General features: G+C 33.1%; 1 non-coding gene and 1 pseudogene across 1 annotated transcript; both read left to right on the top strand.

Moving 5' to 3' along the window:
- Positions 1–458: 458 nt before the first annotated feature.
- LOC139870795 (peter Pan-like protein) lies at positions 459–20,093 on the top strand (annotated as a pseudogene).
- On the top strand, positions 11,294–11,400 carry LOC139874103 (small nucleolar RNA R71). The gene has a single exon (XR_011767808.1). It is a non-coding gene; the product is annotated as a small nucleolar RNA R71 (small nucleolar RNA).
- Positions 20,094–27,500: the final 7,407 nt, after the last annotated feature.

Below are 27,500 nucleotides of genomic sequence, written 5' to 3'. Positions count from 1 at the left end.
TTGGGGCTCAAACCCAAATCATTTTTAGCTAATTTATCAACAGATGAGCCTAAATAAAGGCCTAAAACAGGAGGCCCAGAAACAATCAAACCACTATCTAAACCTAGCGATCCATCCAGCACACCATCAACAACCTTCAACGTGCACGTCGTTGATCGACTTCATCATCACGACAACTTCAAAACCCCGTAATCATCGTCTCTCATTAAAAGCCCCATTACTCTCTAAACGAACTCTCACTGCCCTTGTTCATGGTTTCTCTTTAAAACCCCTTCAAAATCCTTCATTTCTGCCTCTCTTAGACACATCGAATTCAGGTATGTAACTCTATTTTCACGTTTACTTTTCATCAAATCGTATTCATCTTTCTTAATTTTTGCATTTACCAATCACTTGTATGTTTAAATGCAGTTTGAGTTTTAGGGCACCGAGTTACTTACTTATTTATCGATACATAGATGGCTTGCATCTGTAATGTAAGTGATTTCAGCTAATAAAGCTTTTATTCTTTATTAAAATGCATGGATACTAGTTTACTGTTATGTTAATCTGGATTTGTATAAATATGTATTGAACTAAAAAAATTCACCTGAATAACAATGGTTTTAACTTTATTTGGTCTTAATGATTTTTTTAATGATTACAACAGGAACTAGAGAGAAATTGATTCACATTTCATAAGCTAACTATTTCAGTGATTCAATCGACTATTTATACTTCTCAAGTAACAAATTAATTCTGTTAGACGTCCATTCCATTTTTTCCATTACGCCATCATCAGCAGGTCACATAGCTTTCATTTAGTTAGTTCTGTTGTAATCACACATTTGGCACGTGCGTTTGCTTAAACTCATACTTACATATTGTAATTGTAGATTATATAATATAAAAAGTTACAAAAAAATATATATATTTGAATCAGAAAAAGAAGATGAGATTTGTGAAGCCAGCAAAGAAGCAACCACCACAACAGAATGTGGATCCTGTAACTGGTGATAAAATACCAAGAGTTTTGTTTTTTTCAAGGTTGAAATTACCTGGTTCTCTTAAACAATTACAAGCTGATTTGCGCAAAATGATGCTTCCGTATACTGCTTTAAACCTAAAGGTATATATACTCGTTATCTATTAATATCTCACTGTATGTATTGTTTTTTTTAACTCTTTCGTTTGTTACTTATTTATCTGGTGGTGTTAATTGCAGGAGAAGAAAGGTAACAACCTTAGAGATTTCTTGAATGTTGCAGGGCCAATGGGAGTTACTCATTTTCTTCTATTATCAAAAACAGGAAACTCTCCTTATTTGAGAGTTGCACGAACGCCACAGGGTCCCACTCTTACGTTTAAAATTCAGGAGTACTCGTTAGCTGTTGATATCGCTAATTCTCTTTTAAGTCCAAGAGTTTCGAAAGTTTTGTTTAAAAACTCACCTCTGGTAACTCCAATTTTAAGTACATACTTGATGTGTGCGAGGTGTAGTATGAAATAGTATTATTTTTAATATGAAATACGGTGTAATATGATACAAGTTTTATTTATTTATATAGATGGGATATACCTAAACCTTGCTACAACACTTATTGGCAGTGTACCTAATCGTAGAGTAGTGTAGTTTTTAGTAAGTCCGGTTCATTCCACAGTGAGCTAGCGATTACGTACTATATTTTTAACAACTATATTTGTATAATATATATATATAATTATATATAGTAATATTATTATAAAGGGGGTTTTTACCGTTTATTGACCGGTTTGTCGATTTTATATTTTTAAGCGTAAAGATAAATGACAATAATTAAAGTGCGTAAAATAAATAACGATAAATAAATGACGATAAATAAAATAACAGTAAATAAAATTGCGATGAGAAATATAATAAAAGAATTATGCTTATTTAAACTTCTGTAATCATGATGTTTGACGTTTTGATTTTAATTAATTGTTACCTGGGTTCATTGTCCTTTGTCCTGGTTTATTTGATACCTATCTGGTTTTTGTCTATAATAGTCCATCAGTCATAATTATAAAATGCTCGTCAAATTAACCTTATTCCCGAAGTCAAATATTCCAACTAATTAGGGATTCGAACTGTAACAAGGTTTTAATACTTTGTTAATAATTACACCAGGTTATCGACTGCGTGTAATCCAACGTTTTAATACTTTGTTAACAATTACACCAATTATCCTTGTATGTAATCTACCCCTGTTTTAATTAGTCCATGATACATTAATTTATTCACTTTGGCCATAATGAATAATCAATTACCCAATCCAATTGATTAATTAAATGATTGTAAATGATGTCATATAAAAATCACTAAATAGGACATTCGTAATCATTTTAATAATTATTAGATTAACTAATTTGAAGATTGATTCGACAGGTTCCAATGAATTGTCATTCAATTAGACAATACCCCCACCTATTAATAGTCAATAGTCCAATGTTCACAAGTGTCGATCTTTTGTCTAAACCCTAATTATGGTACAAAATCTAATAACCCCATCTTAATATTTTAGCCGAACATCACGATTACTTCGGCTCAAATAAGCATAATAATAACTTAGTTATGAGACATTAATTTAAAAAGGAAGAACATAGCTTACAGTGGTATTTAATCGCGTAGCGTTACACGGACAGAGTTCCGACTTACGAAACCTTAAAATATTCTTACAATAACCTTATTATTATTAACTTAAAATTAAAATTAAAATTATAAAATATAAATATAAATATAAATATAAATTGAGAGAGATAGATAGAAAAATGGGTTATGGATTCGGCAGAAGCTTGTGCCTTTTATAGGCAGATTTTGAATATGGCTGCTCCGCAAGTGCGGAGCTTTTATGCCTCACAGCTCCGCGAGTGCGGAGCTTCAGATTCCAGCTCACCAATTTTTGGCCATTTGCTTGTCGACATAATTAATAAATATATATAATATATATATAACTAGCTTTAATAGCCCGTGCGTTGCACCGCGGCTAAAAAAGATTGTATTAATTCTGAGTAGTTATAGTATATATACAATAATATTTTTTTTGAGTAGTTGTATCAATCCAAATGTCCATTGGATCACACCAACATCAGTATCGATACTTATTATATCTATGATACAATTACATTAAAGAAAGCCTTCATAATTGATATTTTTTGTAGTGAAGTACACATACAGATTAGAATTCTAACCACAATTGGTACATCTAAAACACGGCCTTTGCAAATTACATCTTTTCGATGCTCCAAAAAGAAGTGCTCATTTGGACCCTTTCGACCATTACCCAACTTAGCTTAAGGATACATCTTTAGATGGGTTTTCCTCAAAGGTCGGTCAACCTACAACGATTCTAGATATCTACGAGTTTTGTACGAATGAGAACGATTGTAAAAAAAACATACTATATAGATTTTAAACTATATAATATGTTTATATTTGATTATACCATTGTAGGATAAAGTAGAATAAAGTAGTATAAAATTAAAACGTGATAAATAAAAAATAATAACAAAATATGTAAATCATTTTGGAAAAAATCAAGTACCTATCAATTTGTTTGATAATGATTATGGTAAATGGTTATTCTCTTCACTACACAAAACTTTCATGAAATTAGCCACCATGGGATCAAGCTTACAATGAGCTGCAGCTGCACCGAGCTGCTCAGTGCCTAAGACTGAGACCACTATATCTCACACAGAACCCATCATCCTACACAAAATGATACACGTTAACCACCTCGATTCCTCATGCTGAAATGGATAACAATAACAATTTCCCTGTCCACAACATGAACCATATATTTAAACCAAAACTTGACCCATAATCACCAAACCAGTTATATAAACCTAAGCTTGACCCAAATAAGTATTAGAACCTATTCCAACGAACTCGTGAAACTTAATTCGAACCAAATTCCTATTGCAGCTCTCAAAACAACCCATTCCAGCTGAGATATGTTGGTATATATGTGAAGATAATGTTACAAACATAGCTCTGATCTAACCCATTATAATATCAACATAGACCAAAATCCTAACAACAACACTATCTTAGACTCATATAATTAATTATAAGCCAAAATTGACCAAAATTCCAAGAGTAACAGCGATACTGACCCAAACCAAATGTGCAGTTGTAAAGTTGACCCAAAACATTAAAAATGAGATAATCTTGACCCAAGATCCAACAGCAGGAGTACCTTTGACTCATACTAATATTTATGAGCCAAAACTGACCCAGATTCAAATAGCATCATTAATAATGACCAAATCTAATATTATTTTTAGGTGAGATGTACGTTCTAATATTAAAACATTTACTTGGACAAAAGGCATTAAAGTAGGAAGAATCTCATCTCCAAACACATTAGAGATTATATCCAAGGCAGCAGCACTACAAAGCACCACATTTGATCTGATTGAACCTACTTAAAGGATACACAATGGCTAAGATAGGTAACGGCCACAATAGACTTGGGTCATAACGGGTCAACATTATGTAACAATTTAGGTTGAACCGCTAACTTTGTTAGACCTTTTTAGTTAATAATGTGTTTAAAATTACACCAGAAACACTATTGTTACATTACACTCGTAATTTAGATTTTCCAACCCCTTGACCAATTCTCCTTTAAGAAATTTTGGTTTGACCCAATATAAGACAACCCAACAGAACCCATGCTGAAGTATATGGGTTGAAAGTGCCACCTCTGTGATTTAATTATCTAACGAAAATCAACTCTTGGTGATTAGTATTCCAGAAACATACATTATCTTCAGCCTCATCTGATCCATGAAAACGTGATGAATGGAAACGTGGTTTCAAGTCCTGCGTAACTAATGTAAACACACAAGTGTAAAGAAAATAAGAAAATATTTTCCTAAATAAGGCACGAACTAATAGATAAAGAAAAGTATGGAGGAAACCAATGTGGATTGCTCACATACTGAAAATTTAAGACTTATGAACGGAAACATAAAAAAGGATAGATGTACAGTATACATACATATGAAGCTATCTTAGACAAATAATACATTGTATTGTAACGTCATCTAACCATAATCCAACCATATATGAAGCTATTCAAGCAAAGCAAATCATTACATTCTCATATATACTTTAGCCTTCAACTATAAATCTATAATTTATATCGTAATATAGTTGGCATAACTTGATAAAGTCAGTCATCATTCTCAACACACATATATAAATGTCATTAACACATATATCAACAATAGCTAAGCTTAGTAAAAAATAAATACACACTCTGTCAACAATAATACCAAATCAGAAAAAATATCCAAAGGCCATTCATTCTGTATATACATACTGCCACTAAACGAACATCCATTGCAAGGTGACTAAAACTAACAAAATAGCATATATCCGAAGAAGCGATATAAATAGGAGGGAATACCTGTAAAGGGATCTTCGGAATGGACCGGATTAGTTAAAGAGGGTGAAACATATTTAGAGATGACTTCTAAAAAATAACCATGAAGCAACTTACCTAAACGACTACGGTTTCTTAAATACTCACGTCTCGCAGGTTATCTTTGTGATACCACTCCAGATACAAATGATTTGGGCACACTGGTAGTTAACGATTGGTTAGAACACTCTCCAATGACCTAAACTCCTATACAACTTGTCCTACCACCAGCACTAAAATGCTACCAATTTGCAGTCAACACATAATAACAACTACAAACTTTACAACAACTTAAAAGATCTTATGGGTCTAAATTGCCATCAAGATTGTCACGTATAAAAAAATTCAATTCAATACTTTTATCTGTTGACTCTGTTTAAGAATAACAAAACAGTAATTTTGCTTAAAAGACTATGTACAATAGAAAACAACAATTATAAAAACACAAAACGACCACAGTTATTGTGGTTGTTTGGTTGAGATGCATAACCTAGAAGATTAACAATGCTCTGATCTTCAATTCTGCTTACACTATTTATCTCATTTTGCAAACAAAGCACAAACATGGGCTGAATTTGAAAAAAAAATATTTAAAAAATCGAAAATACTTACAGTGCTATTAGGGCTTACAACAACTACATCCTCAAAACAATTTCATCTTTATCTTTAATCTCAAAAACCAGAAAATAAAACCACCGAATCTAATAGGAAAAAAACTGTCAGGTTACATCACAATCAAACACAACTAACGGAGCATGAAAACCTAGGGTTACATTGCAATCGAACATAGCGAACGGATAAGAAATAGACGATATAACCCTAATCCCTCTTTCTAATATTCAAATCAGGATAACAGAAAATGAATTGTTCATTTATTTAAATGTAAAATACCTGAAAAATTGAATCACGTGCGGCTCTATATAACACCAAGATCGATCCTGTTATCTACTTTGCCTAAAGAAGTTTTTGAAATAAGAAATTCCGAATCTGAACCCGTAAAGTAGATTAGTGAAATCGACATTTTAATTGAATAATTTATCATGTGAATTGTTGGATGTTGCAGTCGATGGTTGAATAAGGGAACCCTAATTGAAGAACAATAGCGATGGATGGATTATGGATTCAAAGAGAGAATTAGAGTTAGATGGTTGGTTTAAAAAATTAACGAATGGGAGAAGGACAAATGGCAGTACGTAAGTTAATTGACAAAGTAATTAGAGGGTAATTACTGGAAAGCCACGTGGCAAATGCATACGAATTATTATAGGTTATAGATTTATATAATTATATATATATTATATTATATTCTTGTGCATAGTTGACTTGTAATTTTAGCTCCGTTGACTCGCGCGTTGATGCTCGGTTCATGCCTCGGTTCCGGATTTTCGAACGCTTTTTCGTATGCTTAGATATCTTGCACTTTGCGTTTTGCGGCTTGTACTTTTGTCATTTTTAGACATTATTCATCAATAAATTGAACCATTTGGATTGTATCTTGTACATTTGAGCTTTTTGATCATTTGCGTCTTCAAATCACCGTTTTCTTCTTTTGCCTTTGTACTTATTTATTTAAACGAATATTACATAAAAATAGAACAATTGCAACTAAAAGCTTGTCTTTCTGGAAGGATAATGCTATGAAATATATGTTCATTTTTAGCATTATCAAATATCCCCACACTTGAACGTTGCTTGTCCTCAAGCAATACAGAACTTTGAAACTAAATCACACTTCAGTCGAATCACTTTTTTTATTCTTACACTTTATACATCGGTGATTTTAATACGATGGTATAAACAATGATAGTAACGATATGGTTTACAGTCCCACATGACTATGAAAATTTAGATCCTTTAAGAAATTGGATCTTTATGAAAACATTTGATCTTTTGAAAATTCATTCTAGCTTTTACCCTAGATAATTTTTCCGGAATAACCCTTCACCGGTGTTTACAAAATATTTTTGTGGGTTTTGTGGGTTTCAGATTTGAAAATTTTAGCTCAAAACTTATGGTTTTGTGTCACCCACATGCTAATCCTTATATTAGGAAAGCAACACGTCCGGTATACTTGCTCCGTATATTACTTTTCGATAAACTACCTTCCAGTTGTAAAGGAAAGCGATGAACAAGTAACTGTTAAGGCAATGTCTAATGACATGCAGATGTTCATGATCCACAACGTGTCGGATGCAATTACTATCCTTTGTAGGAGAAATAGTAAAAATCACCCTATAATTTTTTCAGTCTAGCACAAGGTCCTGTCTTCGACCATGCTATGCAACCACTGTTCTTACGGTTGACACCCGATTTGGTTCAGGTGACCTAATGAATTTCAGTGAATTCTTAGGATTTTACGTTCAATGGTAATGAACGCAATGAAAATAGGGTTTTCAGAAAACAAATCGGATTTAATTTGATCAAAATATTTTCTCGTTCAAGTTCGAGTTTAGATATCATTGAATTCCATGAGTTTGAATTCTCAATCTTTAAGGTCAATCTCGAGGATTGAGTAATATCAGCCTTAAAAGTTGATTTTTAATCTTTAAGGAGATTATCCTTTCTAGGGGTCTGATTCATTAGTCTTATCAAGCTAATTTGCACGGCGCCCTCCCCATTTTATGATATAAATCTTTCTCATGGTTAGGATAAATCTGACCAATTGGCGACCCTGTTTGATGCTGAGGTCCGTGGATTTCCTACTGATTTTAAAGATGACTTTTCTAGATTTTTTGTCAACCTACAGCTGATCTGGACGACAACTTCTTGACCTAAATCAAGAAGCGCGTGTCTTTTTCGGAAGACTTTACTTCCTTTTAATGATGGAATTGATTCATCGTGTAGATCCATCTATTCTTTCAAAGGTATTACAATAAATCGGGTAAAACTGATTAGTTTAGTCCAAAGCAAAAGTACCTGCGGTAATCTATGTACAAAAATATGTGATATGTGATTTAAATAACTCGGTGCATTCTTCCCACACTTAGCTTTTAAATTTCTTTCTTTGCCTTTTTATTCTCTTCTATTCCATTTTAAATGAATTCAACTGTTTTGGGTGGTTTCTCCATTTATGTTTTCTCCGAGGTAACAATAATTTCGGCATTAACACCTAGTTTTATCGTTCATAAATATGTATAAACATGATTTTGAGTTCATTTAGTTGAAAATTTTTTAAATTTTCACAAAATTTTGGCAATTAAACTAAGTGTAAACCCGAGAGAATTTATAACCCTTCCCCACACTTGAGATCTTGCAATGCCCTCATTTACAAGAAATCAGTAAAAATTTAAATTCATGAGGGTGATTAGCGTAGAAAAATGGTTAAAAATACTGAGTTTGCAAACATATTGTTTTATATCACATTTGATATTTTACGTCTTGTCGTCAAAATTAGTAGCTTTTGCTGAACTTTAATGTCGGTCTTTGAAAATGAGCTGTTTTACCCTGTTTTATACATAAGATAAACTACAAACATATAATATAATATGTATATATATATATGTATATATATATATATATATATGTATATATGTATATGTATATATATATATATATATATATTTTGCATACTTTAGATCAATAATATTAAAATAATGATAATAAAATTTTTCGCCCCGCCCTCGGGTAAAGCAATTTCGGTTCCATGACCTAGTCTTTAACTTACAACGAATTTTAGAAATCAATTTTTTAACTTAAAGAAATAAAGTAAATTTTCTTTTTAAATTCACACAAAACTTAAATTTAAAATGCATATTAATTTTATACAAAACCTAAAAAAAATTAGAATGGGGGGGAGAAAACTAGTTCTTTAGTGTCTGCTAGTGAAAAAGACCAATCGGATTCCATTCTCGGAACTACACGAGAACAGAACAACTAACTCTAGACAGCATTTTTTTCTTAGAACATTTGAATCTCTCCACACTTAGGTAGTTGTGGTGTCAAAATTGTGATTAACTTCATCATCAATTTCTTTTGGACCATAATCAACTTGCATATCTGTGACTTTTGCTTTAAGCCATTGGTCGGATTCCTGTGTAATATCCACAAATTCAACTAGTTTCACCTTTTCTTTAGGCGATAGATTGGATACTAACCGGTTACATAACTTAAAGTTCCCCTTGGTTCTAGCATCACGAATATGTTTAATAAGTTTCTTCATTGAACTGTTAATAACGGGGTCATTTAATTTCGCATCAACAACGGGGTTCTTTGTTATCAAGTCATCATTAGGTGTTACTTCATCTTCCCCACACTTAGGCGTTTTATTATTGTTAAGCACTACCGTTGGAGTTGGTAAAATAATATGCTTCTCATCGATCATTTTTATTGGTTCAACGGTTTTGGTTGGTGGAGATTTAGACTTTCGACTCATAAAGGTGATCGATTTGTCACCATCACTAAGTGTCATTCTACCCTCTCTTACATTAATGAACGCCTCGGTGGACGCTAAAAATGGTCGACCTAAAATTAGAGGAATGTTTGAGTCCTCTTATATGTCAATGACAATAAATTCGACTAGAAAGGTTAAATTACCTACTTGAACGGGTAAGTTGTCAGCAATTTCAACTGGGTGCTTAATGGTTTGATCAAAGAGTCTAACACTCATTTTCGTTGGACTTAACTCACCTACTCCTAATCTCTTATATAAGGAAAGAGGCATAACACTCACACTCGCACCTAAATCTGCTAGTGCATCATACATGACACAATCACTAAGTAGACAAGGAACAATAAATTCACCCGGATCACCCAACTTAGGTGGAGGTTTCGGTGGAACTGTCTTCACCGGGTTTACTTTTACGGTTTTTGTTTCTTGCACTTTCTTATTCTTCTTCTTCTTTCCAGAGGTATCACAAACTTTTTTACCTATCATTTGCTCATACTCAACTCCTTTTCTTGGAAATAGGATGGGTTGTCTGTATGGTGCCACCACTGGCTTTACATACTCGGGTGGTGATGGTGGTGTTGTAACTTCTTCATTGTTACTCACATCGAATACCTTCTCATCTTCTGATGCTGGTTTTTCAGAATTTTTTGACACCATGTTAACGTTTTCATTCCGAGGATTTACTTCAGTACCAATCAGTAGCTTTCCTCGTTCCTTGTTACTCATTAAGCTAGCAAGAGTACCTACGTGTTTTTCTAGATTCAAAATGGAAGCTTGTTGAGTTCTTAATGACTGATCAAACCTCTCATTTGTTTGGGTTTGAGATGTAATAAATTGTGTTTGAGATTCCATTAGCTTTGCCATCATTTCTTCCAGATTTGGCTTTTTCTCTTTGGTTTGTTGTGGTGGTTTATATAAGCCAGGTCTTTGTTGATTGAAAGTGTTGTTTTGAGTTGGTTGGTTATTCGGACCTTGTTGGTTGTACGAGTTATTGTTGGGTCCATTTGGATTGTAAAGAATGTTTTGATTTCGATTAAAGTTTGGCCTTGGCGGTTGATAATTATTTTGATAATTATTTCCCAGCCTTTGGTTCATATAGGAAACATTCTCTCGTTGTTCCATCGTTTGTTCAATGTGACAATCTTTCGTTAAGTGTGGTCCACCGCATTGCTCACAACTGATTCGTATTGCGTGAATATCTTTAGTCATCTTTTCCATTCGTCTTTCGAAAGCATCTATTTTTACGGAAACAGAATCAAAGTCATGGCTAGAATCGGCTCTAGCCGCTTTAGATGAACGAAAGATATCTTTTTCTTGATGCCACTCATGCGAGTGGGAAGCTGTGTTATCAATAATTTTGTGAGCTTCGGTTGCGGTTTTCTTCATAATGGAACCACCAGCTGCCGTGTCGATGTCTTTTCGTGTAGTAACATCGCAACCTTGATAGAATATTTGTACTATTTGATAAGCATCTAAACCATGCTGAGGACATCCTCTCAACAACTTTCCAAATCTTGTCCACGCCTCATATAGAGTTTCATTTGCCTTTTGTGCGAACGTAACAATTTCTCCTTGAAGTCTTACGGCTTTAGATGCCGGAAAGAATCTTTTAAGAAATTTCTCAACTAAAAGATCCCATGTGTCAATCGCCCCTTCAGGTAACGATTTTAACCAATCTTTGGCTTCTCTCTTTAAAGTCCAGGGAAACAACATGAGATAGATCTGTTCATCCTCAACTTCTCTGATTTTGAATAGAGTACAGATCCTATTAAAGGTTCGAAGATGTTCGTTTGGATCTTCTTTTGGCATACCACTATATTGGCATTGATTTGTTACCATGTGTAGGATTTGTCCTTTGATTTCATAATCTGGCGCATTAATGTCTGGCTTAATAATGGCGTGTCCTTGGCCAGTGCGTGTGGCTCTCATTCGGTCTTCCATACTTTGAGGTTCCGTTACTTTCATAATTGAAATTGTTGAATACGAATCACTAGAGGATTCTGATTTAACGGTTTGTAGTTCAGGAGGAATGATTAGTGGTTCTGGATCTTGGAATTGTCCTTGAATATCCTGAGGGTTCTCAATTGTGAAATCGGGTTCAAAAGATGGATTATCGGAAATTCGAGTAGGAGTACATGTTCGACTAGATGATGATTCTAAAGAAAAATCAACGGCGATAATATTGGCTAGATGTCATGATCGAGTTACGGGTGGTGAACGTATGAAAGGTGGTGAACGTTTTGCTCGGTGCATTCACTGAATATCCTATTAGTTATAAAGATAAAAATTATTAAAGTTATCAAATTAATAGACTTTTCTGCTTTTGCCCGTGTTTCGAATAGCCAAAAGATGCAGCAGGGAGCCAGGATCCTTTAAGTCGAAAAATCCACAACTCAGCCACTAAAAAATCCAACTATTACTACGAAGCAGAAAATTTTGGATGTCTATCAATTTAACCGCTTAAAATAATTTTTCGTCGAAATTTAAAGAAGATAAAAATCTATGTCCTAAAAATCTAGAGCGTAGAAATGAGAAAGAAAAAGAGTGCGTCGAAAAACTTCGAAAAATAAAAATAAGAAAAAAAACGTCGAAACTTAAAAGTCTAAAAACTAAAAATTAAAGATTGCGTCTAAAGGTATTAAAGCTTAAAAGGAATTCTAAATGGAAAACTCCAATTACTTAAAAAGGCACTAAAATTTATAAACTGCATCGTAAAATTCTAAAGCGCCTAAATCTTAATCTAAAGAAAAGCACTTAAGGATTTTACGGGAAAGCCTAAAAATCTAGAAATACTACGGTAAAATACTAAGCTTAAAACTATATATTACGAACGATAATTATAAAGACTACGTACTAAATAATAAAAAGATACAAATTATAAAAGAATATAATCTAAATATGATAAAAATAAAATTTTATAAAAATATTATTTTTATATTATTTTTTTTATAAAAGTATTAATCTATATAAATGCTAATAATAATTAAACTTAATAAAACAAATTAAAACTAAAACTAAAAATAAATATTAATTTAATAAACCCTAATTAAATTAATTAATATTAAACTAAACCCTAATTTCGCATTAAATACGTTTAAGGTTTCCTGTCAGACAGGCCTACGCGATCGCGTGGTATTTTGTCAGTTTGTCTCCGTGATCGCGGAGTATGCAGGTTCAGTTGTTGTTGTAGGCTCAAAATCGTTCGGGTTTTTTTTTTTTTTTTTTTTTTTTTTTTACAATGTAAAAGATAGATAATTTAATAAAAATAAATTTATATTTTAAAATCTAAATAAAAAAAACTTTTTAAAGACAATCTTATATATATATATATATATATATATATATATATATATATATATATATATATATATATATATATATATATATATATATATATATATATATATATATATATATATATATATATATATATTCTTTATAATTTTTTAACACTTACTACGAAAACAAAATATTTTTACGAAATAAGAAATAATATATTTTTACAAAAATATAGTTTACAAAAATATGGCGTATTTCACCGAGTCCTCGGCAGCGGCGCCAAAAACTTGATGTGTGTGAGGTGTAGTATGAAATAGTATTATTTTTAATATGAAATACGGCGTAATATGATACAAGTTTTATTTATTTATATAGATGGGATATACCTAAACCTTGCTACAACACTTATAGGCAGTGTACCTAATCGTAGAGTAGTGTAGTTTTTAGTAAGTCCGGTTCGTTCCACAGGGAGCTAGCGATTACGTACTATATTTTTAACAACTATATTTGTATAAAATATATATAATTATATATTGTAATATTATTATAAAGGGGGTTTTTACCGTTTAATGACCGGTTTGTTGATTTTATATTTTTAAGCGTAAAGATAAATGACAATAATTAAAGTGCGTAAAATAAATAACGATAAATAAATGACGATAAATAAAATAACAGAAAATAAAATTGCGATGAGAAATACAATAAAAGAATTATGCTTATTTAAACTTCCGTAATCATGATGTTTGACGTTTTGATTTTAATTAATTGTTACCCGGGTTCATTGTACTTTGTCCTGGTATATTTGATACCTATCTGGTTTTTGTCCAAAATAGTCCATCGGTCATAATTATAAAATGCTCGTCAAATTAACCTTATTTCCGAAGTCAAATATTCCAACTAATTAGCGATTCGAACTGTAACAAGGTTTTAATACTTTGTTAATAATTACACCAGGTTATCGACTGCATGTAATCCAAGGTTTTAATACTTTGTTAATAATTACACCAATTATCCTTGTATGTAATCCACCCCTGTTTTAATTAGTCCATGATACATTAATTTATTCACTTTGGCCATAATGAATAATCAATTACCCAATCCAATTGATTAATTAAATGATTGTAAACGATGTCGTATAAATGTCACTAAATAGGACATTCGTAATCATTTTAATAAATATTAGTTTAAGTAATTTGAAGATAGGTTCAACAGGTTCCAATGAATTATCATTCAATTAGACAATACCCCCCACCTATTAATAGTCAATAGTCCAATGTTCACAAGTGTCGGTCTTTTGTCCAAACCCTAATTATGGTACAAAATCCAATAACCCCGTCTTAATATTTTAGCCCAACATCACGATTACTTCAGCTCAAATAAGCATAATAATAACTTAGTTACGAGACATTAATTTAAAAAGGAAGAACATAGCTTAAAGTGGTATTTAATCGCGTAGCGTTACACGCACAGAGTTCCGACTTACGAAACCTTAAAACATTCTTACAATAACCTTATTACTATTAACTTAAAATTAAAATTAAAATTATAAAATATAAATATAAATATAAATTGAGAGAGATAGATATAAAAATGGGTTATGGATTCGGCAGAAGCTTGTGCCTTTTATAGGCAGATTTTGAATTTGGCTGCTCCGCGAGTGCGGAGCTTTTGTGCCTCACAGCTCCGCGAGTGCAGAGCTTCGGATTCCAGCTCACCAATTTTTGGCCATTTGCTTGTCGACATAATTAATAAATATATATAATATATATATATATAATTATATATATATATATATATATATATATATATATATATATATATATATATATATATATATATATATATATATATTATATTATATTCTTGTGCATAGTTGACTTGTAATTTTAGCTCCGTTGACTCGCGCGTTGATGCTCGGTTCATGTCTCGGTTCCGGATTTTCGAACGCTTTTTCGTATGCTTAGATATCTTGTACTTAGCGTTTCGCAGCTTGTACTTTTGTCATTTTTAGAAATTATTCATCAATAAATTGAACCACTTGGATTGTATCTTGTACATTTGAGCTTTTTGGTCATTTGCGTCTTCAAATCGTCGTTTTCTTCTTTTGTCTTCACACTTATTTATTTAAACGAATATTACATAAAAATAGAACAATTGCAACTAAAAGCTTGTCTTTCAGGAAGGATAATGCTATGAAATATTTGTTTGTTTTTAGCATTATCAATACTTTTTTTCATCATTTAAGGTTTTACTTTTTTATTTAGATTGTGTTGTCTGGTTTTGGGACCGGGGAGCAACATTGAAGCTGGTGACTATAATGTTTCAAAACATCTTTCCTGCCATCGACATTAATACAGTGAGTGTATATTTTTTATATTATGTTTGTATGTTTATCAATAGCTTTTATTTTTAATGTTGGAACACATATTGCAGGTTAAACTATCATTATGCCAGAGAATCGTGTTACTTAATTTCAACAAGGACACGAAGCTTATCGATTTTCGGCATTATCCAATTAGATTGCAGCCAGTTGGTGTCTCTCGTGGAATAAGAAAGTATGTGCAAAATCATCAAGTGCTCCATCCATCCATCCATCCATCCATCCATCCATCCATCCATTCATCTATCCATCCATCCAACCATCCATCCATCCAACTCTCATTTTTTTTTCTTCTAAAAAACTATAACTATATAAGAACTCGCGCAACTTCATCCAAATGAGTAAGACTCGTAAACGAATACAACACCAAAGCCACAAGGCACTACTACAACCGAGAAAAAGCGAAAAACAACACAAGCCTCACTAAAGTCAGCAACATGCGAAGAACCTACACCAAAGCCGAACAACAATATAAAACAAACTACAGCCACAATACTAATAACAAAGCACAAAGCAACCACCTACTAAAATAAACACAAAAACCTCACATGCCATTAACATTAAATTTTCTCATCTCTCCCAGTGAACTTTCCTGACCCTATACTTTCTCTTTTGTTTTGTAGACGTCTTTGGGTTAAGAAATTTTCCTTCAACCTAAACATCTTTGAAATCTTTCTTTGCTTTCTCAAAAAAGGTGCCGCCAATTACAACCATATGATGTAAAGCCGATGAAGATGGAGCATCCTTGATGTAACAACCCAACCCGTTATCCAACCGAAATATGCGAAATAAATTTTTTTATTACAGGTAGGGTGCGCGGCGCGCACAGGTTCTGGCAGCCCGCTGTCCAAAATATCCATTTTTTGTTAAAAGATCTCACACTTCCCGACACTTTTAGGCTAAACGATTTTCACAACATTTTATAATATGTAAAACTAACACGTTTCAATAATAAAACAAGTTTTACGAAACCGGGCCCACATCGGACGTTTTACGACTTTCGTACAAAATACAAGTTTTCGACTACATGAGTTTAAGTTCTAAACACAACTACAAGCATGATGTTTGGGGATAAACTACCCAATCCTAAGTCGAAACCAAAAGTAATCCAAGCAAGCATCAAAAGGGGAAATCATCTAATCCCGAGCATACCCTTGCCACATCCGCCTCCGAACCTAAAAATGTAAACAACGAGAGGGTAAGCTAATGCTTAGTGAATGCAATACTTATATGCATACATACATAATTCAATCACTTGTATACACCTACACAAACAACACAATAATCATTAGCAAACCGCAATAAACGTATAATCGTATGTACAACAAGTCAACACTATTAGCATAGAGATCTTAACAATAATACGTGCCAACAACAAAATACGTACAATGCTAGTGAAACTTACACACCCTAACATACACAATGTCGACATTCGACTCGATGGTGGCTGACGAAGAGCGGTAGGTCAAATACGTTAACCACTCACCACCCATCGCAACGCGTACGTGGCCGACGAAGAGCGGTAGGTCAAATACGTTAACCACTTACCACTACGCACCATGAGGCCGACGAAAAGTGTAATTGAAACGTTAACACTTACCTCAATCACAAGGATTGCCGACGAAAAGAGAAACCGCTTACCATCCTACGATAAGTGGCTAACGAAGAGCGGATCCCCAAACGGATAACACTCACCACTTACCCCAACACACATATGTGGCCGACAAAAAGTGATAGGTCAAACGTTAATCACTCGCCACATAACCAAACATACACATGTGACCGACGAAGAGTGATAGGTCAAGCATTAATTGCTCGTCACATAACCAAACGCACACATGTAGCCGACGAAGAGTTATAGGTCAACCATTAATCACTCGCTACATAACCAAACACATACATGTTGTAGTGACCCGTCCTAATCCACCTGGACGAAGTCTTCAACAGCTGGTCCCATTGCGAGGTACTGACCTCTATATGCCATGAACGACTCCATGTAATATCTTTAAAAATGAGCAAATGCACAGAGAAAGATTTCTTTCAGACCTGAGAATAAACATGTTTTAAAAGTGTCAACCAAAAGATTGGTGAGTTCATAGGTTTAACATAAACAACAAAATTCATCATTTTGATAGACCACAAGATTTAAATAAAGTACACATATCTCGTGTACAAAACCATTTTTCATAATGCTAGGCAGAGTAGGTTCGTATCCTTGTCTCCCCCGTAGGTTGCCTCGCGATTTTTAATAATCGTACACATATCTCGTGCACAAAACTAATACACATAACCTGTGTATAAAAATCATTCTCTCGATACATAACATTCATTTTGATTTCATTGCTCAACATGGTAACCGACCTTAACATATAATGCGCATCAATAATATCCCCAAAATAGAACATCTCGTCTGTATAATATATAAACTTCGAAGTACTAAACACCACGCCCACTAGCTCTTCCGTCTGGTGAACATTCTGGATGGGGGTGTTAAACCCGGTAGCTACCTTTAGGATTCGCGTGAATTAGGGCCATACCCGTTTCTAATTCTTAGGTTACCAAGCAATAATAATCAGGGGAAAATATTCACAACAATTAGTGGCAATTATCTCGTCTAACTAATTCAATAATACTCCACAGAACTTCTGTCTGCATAATAATTCATTCGAGGAATGTTTTGCTTGTGTCTAACTCGTCAAACATTTATAAAAGCATCTCAGTCCAAAAATATAGATTTCAAAGGCATTTAGTAAAGCAGTTATAAAAACAGCGCATGTATTCTCAGTCCCAAAAATATAAAGAGTAAAAGGGAGCAAAAGAACTCACGATACGATATTTTGTAGTAAAAATATGCATACGACGGAACTGAACAATGCAGGGTTGGCCTCAGATTCACGAACCTATATCATTTATATATATTAACACATATAATGGTAATCGAACAAATTTATATATTATTAGTGATATACTCGTTATTTTAATAAATTATGTGTTTCATTAATAACTTAGTTAAATTTATTTATTTTATATACTTTAAATAAATAAAAATGTTACTATAGTTTAGTTAAGTATATTTCTATATGACTAATTTTTATTGTAATAATAGTAGTAATATTGATAATAATAATAATATGGTTTTTATAAAAATAATAATGATACTAGTAATAATAAAAATGATAATAATAATATAAAAATAATAATATTAATGTTAAAAATAATAATAATAGGAATAATAAAATAATAATGATAAAAATAATGATAATTCTAATAATAATAATAATAATGATACTTAATAATAATAATAATAATAATAATAATAGCTTTAATAATAATAATATTAATAATTTTCAAAAATAATACTAAGTATTTGTCGTAAACTTAATGATACTTTTTCTAAATAATCATAATCATATCATTAACCTATTTTAAATCATAAACTTAATCTTTAATTTTATTTTTAAACCTAACCTTAACATTTTAATAACATTAATAATAATAATAATAATAATAATAATAATAATAATAATAATAATAATAATAATAATAATAATAATAATAATAATAATAATAAAATGCCCAAGTCCGGGTTTAAACTCGTGACCTCTCGCTCACCATCAACACCCCTTAACCAACAATCCAATTCAGTTTTTTTTTATTTATATAACGAACTTAATTTACTTGAACTGAAAACTGTTCAGCCCAATCTGATAACAATGATCACGACCCAATTTAGTGAAAGCCTGGTTTGATTTTTGGAGCCCAACTAAGAAAGTTTAAAAGGCCTAAGTTGCAAGTTTAAGTGGCCCAAGGAAAACAACCCAACAGGCTCAAGCAATCACAAGAGCCCAGCTTTTATAAAAAAATTCAGTCGCCTAGGTCTAGTTTCGAACCTGGGACCTCTCGTATAACACACACTCCTCACCATCCGTCCACTTATGTTTTTCTGATATAACCATCGCCTTTAATATATTTATCCTATTTTTCTTTCTCCTTCTTCTTCTCGTTTTTTTAACAGAAACATGAAATGGGTTTTGACCCAACAAATCAAACATCTTGTTCATCATTGTCGTTTTCATGTATTCCTAATCATCTCCATAATCACATCCTCGTGATCATCCTATATCATCATCATCATCATCATCTTTTTCATGATCGTATATCATCACCATTATCACTCTATCATCATCATTATCATGATCCTAATTATCATTATCTTAATTATCTTTTCATCATCCATTAATCATCATTCTTTTTATCATCACCATATTGTTCCTAATCCTCAATTACCATCGAACAATTAATAGAATCATAAGAATCGTTTACCTTATTATTGATCCGGTCCAATATTATTAAATTATCTAAACCCTAATAATAACATCCATTATAGCCTAGTCCCTTTGTCTCGTTAAATGGATCTACAAAGCCCAAAAGTATGTTGTGTTTATGTTGGTTCGACAAAAACAAAACAGTACAGTAGCAGTTACTGTTTGAACAGCAATATAAACAAAAGACATCGAATTTATAGCAGGTTTTGAGGGAGGCTTTCGATGGTGTGTTGCTGTATTTGTACAAGGGGACAGTAACAGAAGATGAAAGGCTTCAATGGGTGTGTTAATTCGTTTAAAAGAGTAAACATCTGCAGTAGCAGTCACAGTTCCTTACGGTGGTGATAAATGTTCGGTGATCAGAGATAAACCGAAAAAAATAAAATATTGCAGGTGGTGGAGGTTGGTTGTTCATGACAGAAAAAGAAAAGTGATGGTTTGGTTTTATTTCGAACAGAATAAACGGTGCAGCAAGTAGCGGACGGTTGGTTGATCAGTGATGGCGATTTCATGGTGTTTGAAGGCGATTGTAGGATGTTTATGTATATTCGCGTGTATATATCTATATATAGAGGTGATGGTGTGCGGATATAAAAGGTGGTGAAAGGTTTGGTCATGGTGGTGATGACGGTTGCAGGAGGAAGGTGGCCTGGGGGTTGCTATGTGTCGACAGAAATAGAAGGAAGGGAGGGAAGAAGAACAAGTGTGATATATATCTCTATGTGTATGTGTATGTGTATATGTTAGTGTATCAATCAATCTATATATATAAAGAAAAGATGAAAAGAATAAATAGAAGAAAGAGACGGAAGGAAAAAGATAGGAGACAGAAAGTGGTTTGATTAGTTGTAATGCAAGTGGTGTTTGATATTCAAGAGTGAAAGTGGTGGTGATTTTTCATATATGCATTGTCTATATCTATATAATCGTAAGATTGTAAGTGGAGAGAAAAATACACTAGCTTAAGTCAAGAGGCATAATATAAATATCATAATTATAATAATTAATATATATGTACAAGAATCGTGGATGAATTTAAGTGAAGAACATAATCTCAAATTATCAATTAGGCACAGTAGCAAACAAATTACTTTTCTTTTCAATCAATTAACAGATTCAATCGAATATAATTATATAATATAATAATATTATAATATAATCTAAAATTTAAACGTGTGAATTCTTAGCCGTCGTCTACTATTCCTTTTGCGGACCGGATTTCGTGTTTAATTAGTGGCGAATAAAAGTCCTCCGAAATATCCTAAAATTTTAAATTAAATGTCTTTATTTATTTAAGTCATTCTTGTATAATTAACTATTTAAAATTATTAAATAAAAATTAACTCAACTGTCATCGCTCGATCCTAGGTAAAATATAAAAAGTGTTAAAACTTATTATTTAGCTTCTAAATGTATTTTTTAATAGGCCTATGATTCATATAACTCATTTTCGGATCATCGTTTATTTTAAAATCACATAAGTTCGAATTAAACTTCTCTAAATAATAATCGAAACGTCCAACGAGTATTACAATCATTAAATAATTATATTTAATATACTATATATATATATATATATATATATATATATATATATATATATATATATATATATATATATATATATATATATATATATATATATATATATATATATATATATATATATATATATATATATATATAACAATTTAATTATATCGTATATTATTATTTTAAGTTATTATATGTACATATATTTATATTTATATTTATATTTATATGTATACACACTTTTTTTACAAATAATGGTTCGTGAATCATCGAGAATAATCGAATGTCAATTGAATATATGAAACAGTTCAAAATTTTTGAGACTCAACCTATCAGACTTTTTATATCGCGTCAAAAATATTAAATCGTATCGAGAGTTCGATTTAAAATCTGTCGAAATTTTCCGGATCGTCACACATGTGACCGACGAAGAGTGATGGGTCAAGCATTAATCACTCGTCACATGCCTCACCTCCAATCGTGGTCGACAAAGAGTTATTCCTTCCGGATATCACTCACCACATATCGCAACTAAATATAGCCAACGAAGAGCAATCCATGCGGATATCACTCACTATATTTTCCCACCCAATTGTGGTCCCCGAAAAGTGAATCCTAACGGATGTCACTTACCATGCCGCACACAAGCAACTAAATTATATACATAAACGTATAAATATTCCACTCACCTCGATCACTTGAAAAGCAATCCCGCTTGAGCTCCTAAACGTCTAAATGCAAATCACCTAAGTAATTCATAAACAAATAAGCTAAACACTCTAGCTTATGCCCAAAACACCATAAGTGCAAATTTCGACCCATTAGCACTTACTTCCACTTTGACTAAGTCAAATCTCACACGAAAACCCTATAATCACAATCGACTAATGATTATGTTCCAACAACTCATTTTACTCAAGGTTTCATCATCAAAACATATTACTTGTATCAATTTACACAAAACCCATTTTGACCTAATCTCAAGTCAAAACACCCATTTTGCAAGCTTACACATTTAATCACTTATAACCTAAGTTAACTAGTGATATTAACACCCGAACATGATTATCAACTAATTAATTTCATCATCCAACCCAAAACCCATCAACAATGGTTATCAGCACCATTTACTAGCTCAATCACCCAATTATCCACTAGTGGGTTTACTCAAGAACACCCAAATCAAAACCCCAATTATGAACACTAAATCAAACTATGAAAACTCGGAGTTAGAACTTACGAATACTACCACAACGTAGCCATGAACGAGATGAACAACTTTAATACCCGAGCTTTGGTGAGAATCCAACTCCTTCTCCTCCAAATCGAGCTTTCTCTCTCTAAGCTCTTTCTCACTCTAGGGTTGGAGGTTGAAGATGAGAGAATGAAGATAAGGTTGTGGACTTGAAAGAGTCCACCAATCTGCCATTTTGTGGCCTAAAACTGACCCTAAGTGAAAAGACCAGTATGCCCCTCATTTAACTTTAAATAAAAAGTAAGAAGCTGTCGCCAGGTATAGTGCGCGGCGCGCACAAGCTCAAACACAGTCTGTCAGCTTCTATTTAACTCAGTTTGATTAATCGACATTTATGCACCCTGTACACTTGGGTTTTGGGTCTTACAACTCTCCCCCACTTAAATTGGATCACGTCCCCGTGATCCTCGCCACCGAACAACAGGACCCACGCTCTATGGTCCTTTGACATACGTCCAAACTTGATGTCCACAACAATTTCCACAAATCCGAAGATTTCATGCAATTCCTTTAGGTGACTTAACTCAGAAGTTACCCTTCCGATTTAAATCATCATCCATGATTTACCAAATCTACCAAACCGAGCACTAAGTCTTGCTTCATTCCCAAACCGGAACGAACTCACGCCTCGACCGCATGACAAACACATGCTTACATTCCAAAATCTCGTACCGAGTTAGCAATCCCTTTAGCATACCCTTATGATGTACATCGCTAAAGTAACAACACACCAAAGAAATGGCCAACAAACAACACAATGGAGCCGACGAAAAGTGAATCCTCACGATTAGATACCACTTGCCCCACATCCTCACGCGTACGTGGCCGACGAAAAGCGGTAGATCAAACGTTAACCACTTACCACTATGCAACAAGAGGTCGACAAAAAGCGCATCCTTACGGATCACACTTAACTCTCCGCACACATGGCCAAACAAAAGCGATTCCTAACGGAAAACGCATTCCAAAAAACAATAAGTAGCCGACAAAAAGTGAATCCTAACGGATAACACTTACTACTTATCACACCTTAACCGTGGCCAACGAAAAGTGAATCCTCGCAATTGGATAGCACTTGCCACAATACATACAAACAAACTAAGTATATACGCATACTTAGAATCATTCCACTCAACTTGGAACCTCCCACACACGAACCATATGTATGTACAAACATCGCTAACACGATCGCGCAAATCATAATCTATATCACGCATAGGTTCAAGAATACATTTCTCTAAAAGAGAAATAGGCATACCATCCCTCGATTACGGGACCATACCATCCGTTAGGATGCTCAATCCTGTATTGATCTTTGCTATTATATTGACCATATATACAGTCATTCTTCTTTTCAATCTTCCTACCAGAAGAATATTTTTACTTCTACTATGCTCTAGGGATTATTGTATTTATCATTCTTCCATATCTTTATATTGCTATAAGCATTGATATACAAGTTTGTAATTCTGTGTTGTTGTCGTGCTTATATTCTCCCTTATATTTTGAAGCTTCATGCTTTTGTTTTCTTGCCGACTTAAAGTAAAGCGATTTAGACGTCTCAGATTTGTAGGTTAAATCTTTGAATTTCAAATGAACATGAATAACGTTCTAAGAAAGAATTTGTAATAGCACGATCTGGTTTGTTAAATTTCCAGAATCACAGAGGATAGAATATCAAGAAAATATGTTCTTGATATGTTTAGAGATTAAGTAGAATGAAAGAGTTATGTAACATGGCACATGATGAGGGTATGATTTGTGAACCATCATCACGTTCCATTAGAAATTCAGCATGACTTACTGTAATATAATCACGTTGGCCGAGCGCCATTATATTATACTAACTCATGCTTCAATTCCCTACATTTCTCCAGAAACCATTCATAATTCAAACTTAAATTTTATAGTAGGATAGTAACTAAAACAGTTTCTTTTATGATGTAACATAGATAGCACGAAGAGATAGATAATTTTGGACAAAGATATTTATGAAGGTATCTTTAGAAATATCAAAGATATTTATAACGAAAGATACGATGATATCTTAGAATTTAAAATATCTAGAATCAAAGAATGTTGCAGAACTTTTCCGCAAAGATTTAGAATAAGTAAGGAGCAAAGTATTCGCTAAAGATTTTAGCAGATACTGAATCATATGGATTATGTAAGTTCAGATTTTGTGATTTATCCACAGCCTCCATAGTCTGCTCAATCCGTTTTTCGGTTCCAAACTGAGCCTTTTCAACACACCATTCTTTATCATCAAACTTTTGTCCACTAAGACCATCTACAGTTTTGATGCTTCATCAGCATTCAAAGTTATCATAACTGAATCATTGGTTATCAATCCGAGGTGTTTCAAGAATTTGGAAGGGTTTGAGCGTAGATTGTAATCGCCAAGATACATAAAATGTTTAGGATGAAATCAAGTGGAAAACTTGAGGAAATATTTAACTGTAGAAGATGTAACTTATTAATGATATTTAAATCAAAATGTGTTATAATTAATATTTCCTACTCTTTTAATACTTTTTAATTATCCAAGATTAGTAGTTTAATGTTACTAGTCCAATAGTCCAATATATAATCTTAGAATTAAAATATTTAAAATCAGAATATAATGAAGAAATTCTTACGTAGTTAATTAATTGGTTACTAATCAATTTTATTTTATCCATTATTTTCTTCATTATGCCACTTGTCAAATCTTGACTTGGATTTTGATCGGCAGAAATTCGTATATGAAATTGAATTGGAATAAAAATAGTTATTCTTTGGTGAACGAATACGTATATCTGTGGTTGTAAATATGATAGTAAATGACTGTTGAATCAGATTTGAAGAATGTACAGTGTAATATGTTAATGTGAGATCTAAATATTTCTAGGGTATTATCTACCCGTTAAAATATTCTCATCATTAATAGTTTGTACAAGAGAATTTTTAATTACCATCTTTATGAAAATATATGTACATATATATTTTCTTCTGATGTAATCATGGATTTAATAAGTTAATATAATATTAAACTCATTTGATTTACTGTTAGAACGAGAATACATAATCTCTAAAACATTATAGATTACATAATCGCCATGTCGAACGAAGATAAATGATGTGGAACGTCATGTAGAACGATGATTATGCTCGAGGTATAGATTGTGAAGTTGAGGCGTGTGATGTTGAGGCTTGGGATGCGGATGTAGTTGTTGGGTGGCACTGGTATTGCTGGTGCTGACGCTGATGGTATTGTTGGTGTTGTTGATGCTGCTGGTGCTTGTAAGTTCTGCACCATATTCTCAAAAACTACAACTCGAGCGCGAAGCTCGTTGACTTCTTCTATTACTCCGAGATGATTGGCGGTTGGAACGAGTGGGTGAATAAAGTTTAGAATCTGAGATATGATATGTTTGTGGCGAGATACCCTGGCAATGATTGAGAAAATGATGTTTCGAACTGGTTCGTCGATAAGTGCTTCAGGTTCATCGCTAAGAGGTGAATTCGGTTGATGAAAGGAATCTCCTTCTTCTTGTCTCCATTGATTGAGTCAACTACAAACCTATCCCCATTTCATCCAGGATTGATGATGGCTAATTGTTTATTCCATTCCGGTTACACTGCTTTCGGAGCTCAGACGAATATCCATATCGGAATAGCTGTCGGAATCCGAGGAATTTGAACTAGTTGTGAGTTCCATCTAGTACGGTCAGATAAAGGATTTTCGATAGGAAATGATTTTCAGATATCGGATGATATTCTAATTACATAGAATACCTATATATAGTACATGAGATCCCATAGATTGCGGAGGGAATTAAGGAAACGTGTCAGACAAGGTCTAATGTGATGGAATATGAATTCGTCTGTACACCATCTATGCAATAATTGCAATAAGACGTGTCGAGACTGAAAATGATAAGTAGATATTTTTTGACAAGGAATAATATGCAAAACTTTTGTCATGCAGACAAGGTCCAAGTCTAGACTCATTATTGTATCCTAACAACTACTAGGTCAAAGTCCAGACTCACTAATGCAAGACCTGGTTCGCTAAGACCACCGCTCTGATACCACCTGTAGTCAGTGGGGACGCATCCCACTAAGTGCCTTTCCAGCTAACCGCCTGGTGACCACTGAGCGTACCTCAGACACTGATTTTACAGCCCTGCCTCTCGGCAAAGCCAACCATAATCGGACTGCGAGGAGTAAGAGCCAATGCTTCGTCACAGGTAACACTGTGAGAACCCCCTTTACGATTAAGCCGATTATGAAGCGACCCGTCCAAATCCATAAGGACGAATACAATAACATATGGTTACATTGTAAGGTATTTGACCTTTATATGATACATTTTACAATCATTGCATTCGTTTTTAAAAGACAAACTTTCATTACATCAAAAGTTGACATATATGCATACCATTTCATAATATTCAACCTATAAATGACCTAATCTGTCATTTACTTAATAATAATCTCTATTGAACTCAATGACTTGAATGCAACGTCTTTTGAAATATGCCATGAATGACTCCAAGTAATATCTTTAAAATGAGCAAATGCACAGCGGAAGATTTCCTTAATACCTGAGAATAAACATGCTTTAACATGTCAACCAAAAGGTTAGTGAGTTCATTAGTTTATCGTAATCGATCATTTCCATAATTTTAATAGACCACAAGATTTTCATTTCCATTTATCATAAATATACGTCACATACATAGAGACAAAAATCATTCATATGGATTGAACATCTGGTAATCGACATTAACAAGATGCATATAGAATATTCCCATCATTCCGGGACAACTTCGGATATGATAAATTCGCCATCATTCCGGGACAACTTCGAACATGATAAATTCGCCATCATTTCGGGACAACTTCGGACATGATAAATTCGCCA

Source organism: Rutidosis leptorrhynchoides, chromosome 10 (assembly GCF_046630445.1).
Source record: "Rutidosis leptorrhynchoides isolate AG116_Rl617_1_P2 chromosome 10, CSIRO_AGI_Rlap_v1, whole genome shotgun sequence".
Classification (NCBI taxonomy): domain Eukaryota; kingdom Viridiplantae; phylum Streptophyta; class Magnoliopsida; order Asterales; family Asteraceae; genus Rutidosis; species Rutidosis leptorrhynchoides.
Note: the sequence above shows the minus strand (reverse complement) of the source record. Positions and strands in the feature narration are given on the sequence as shown.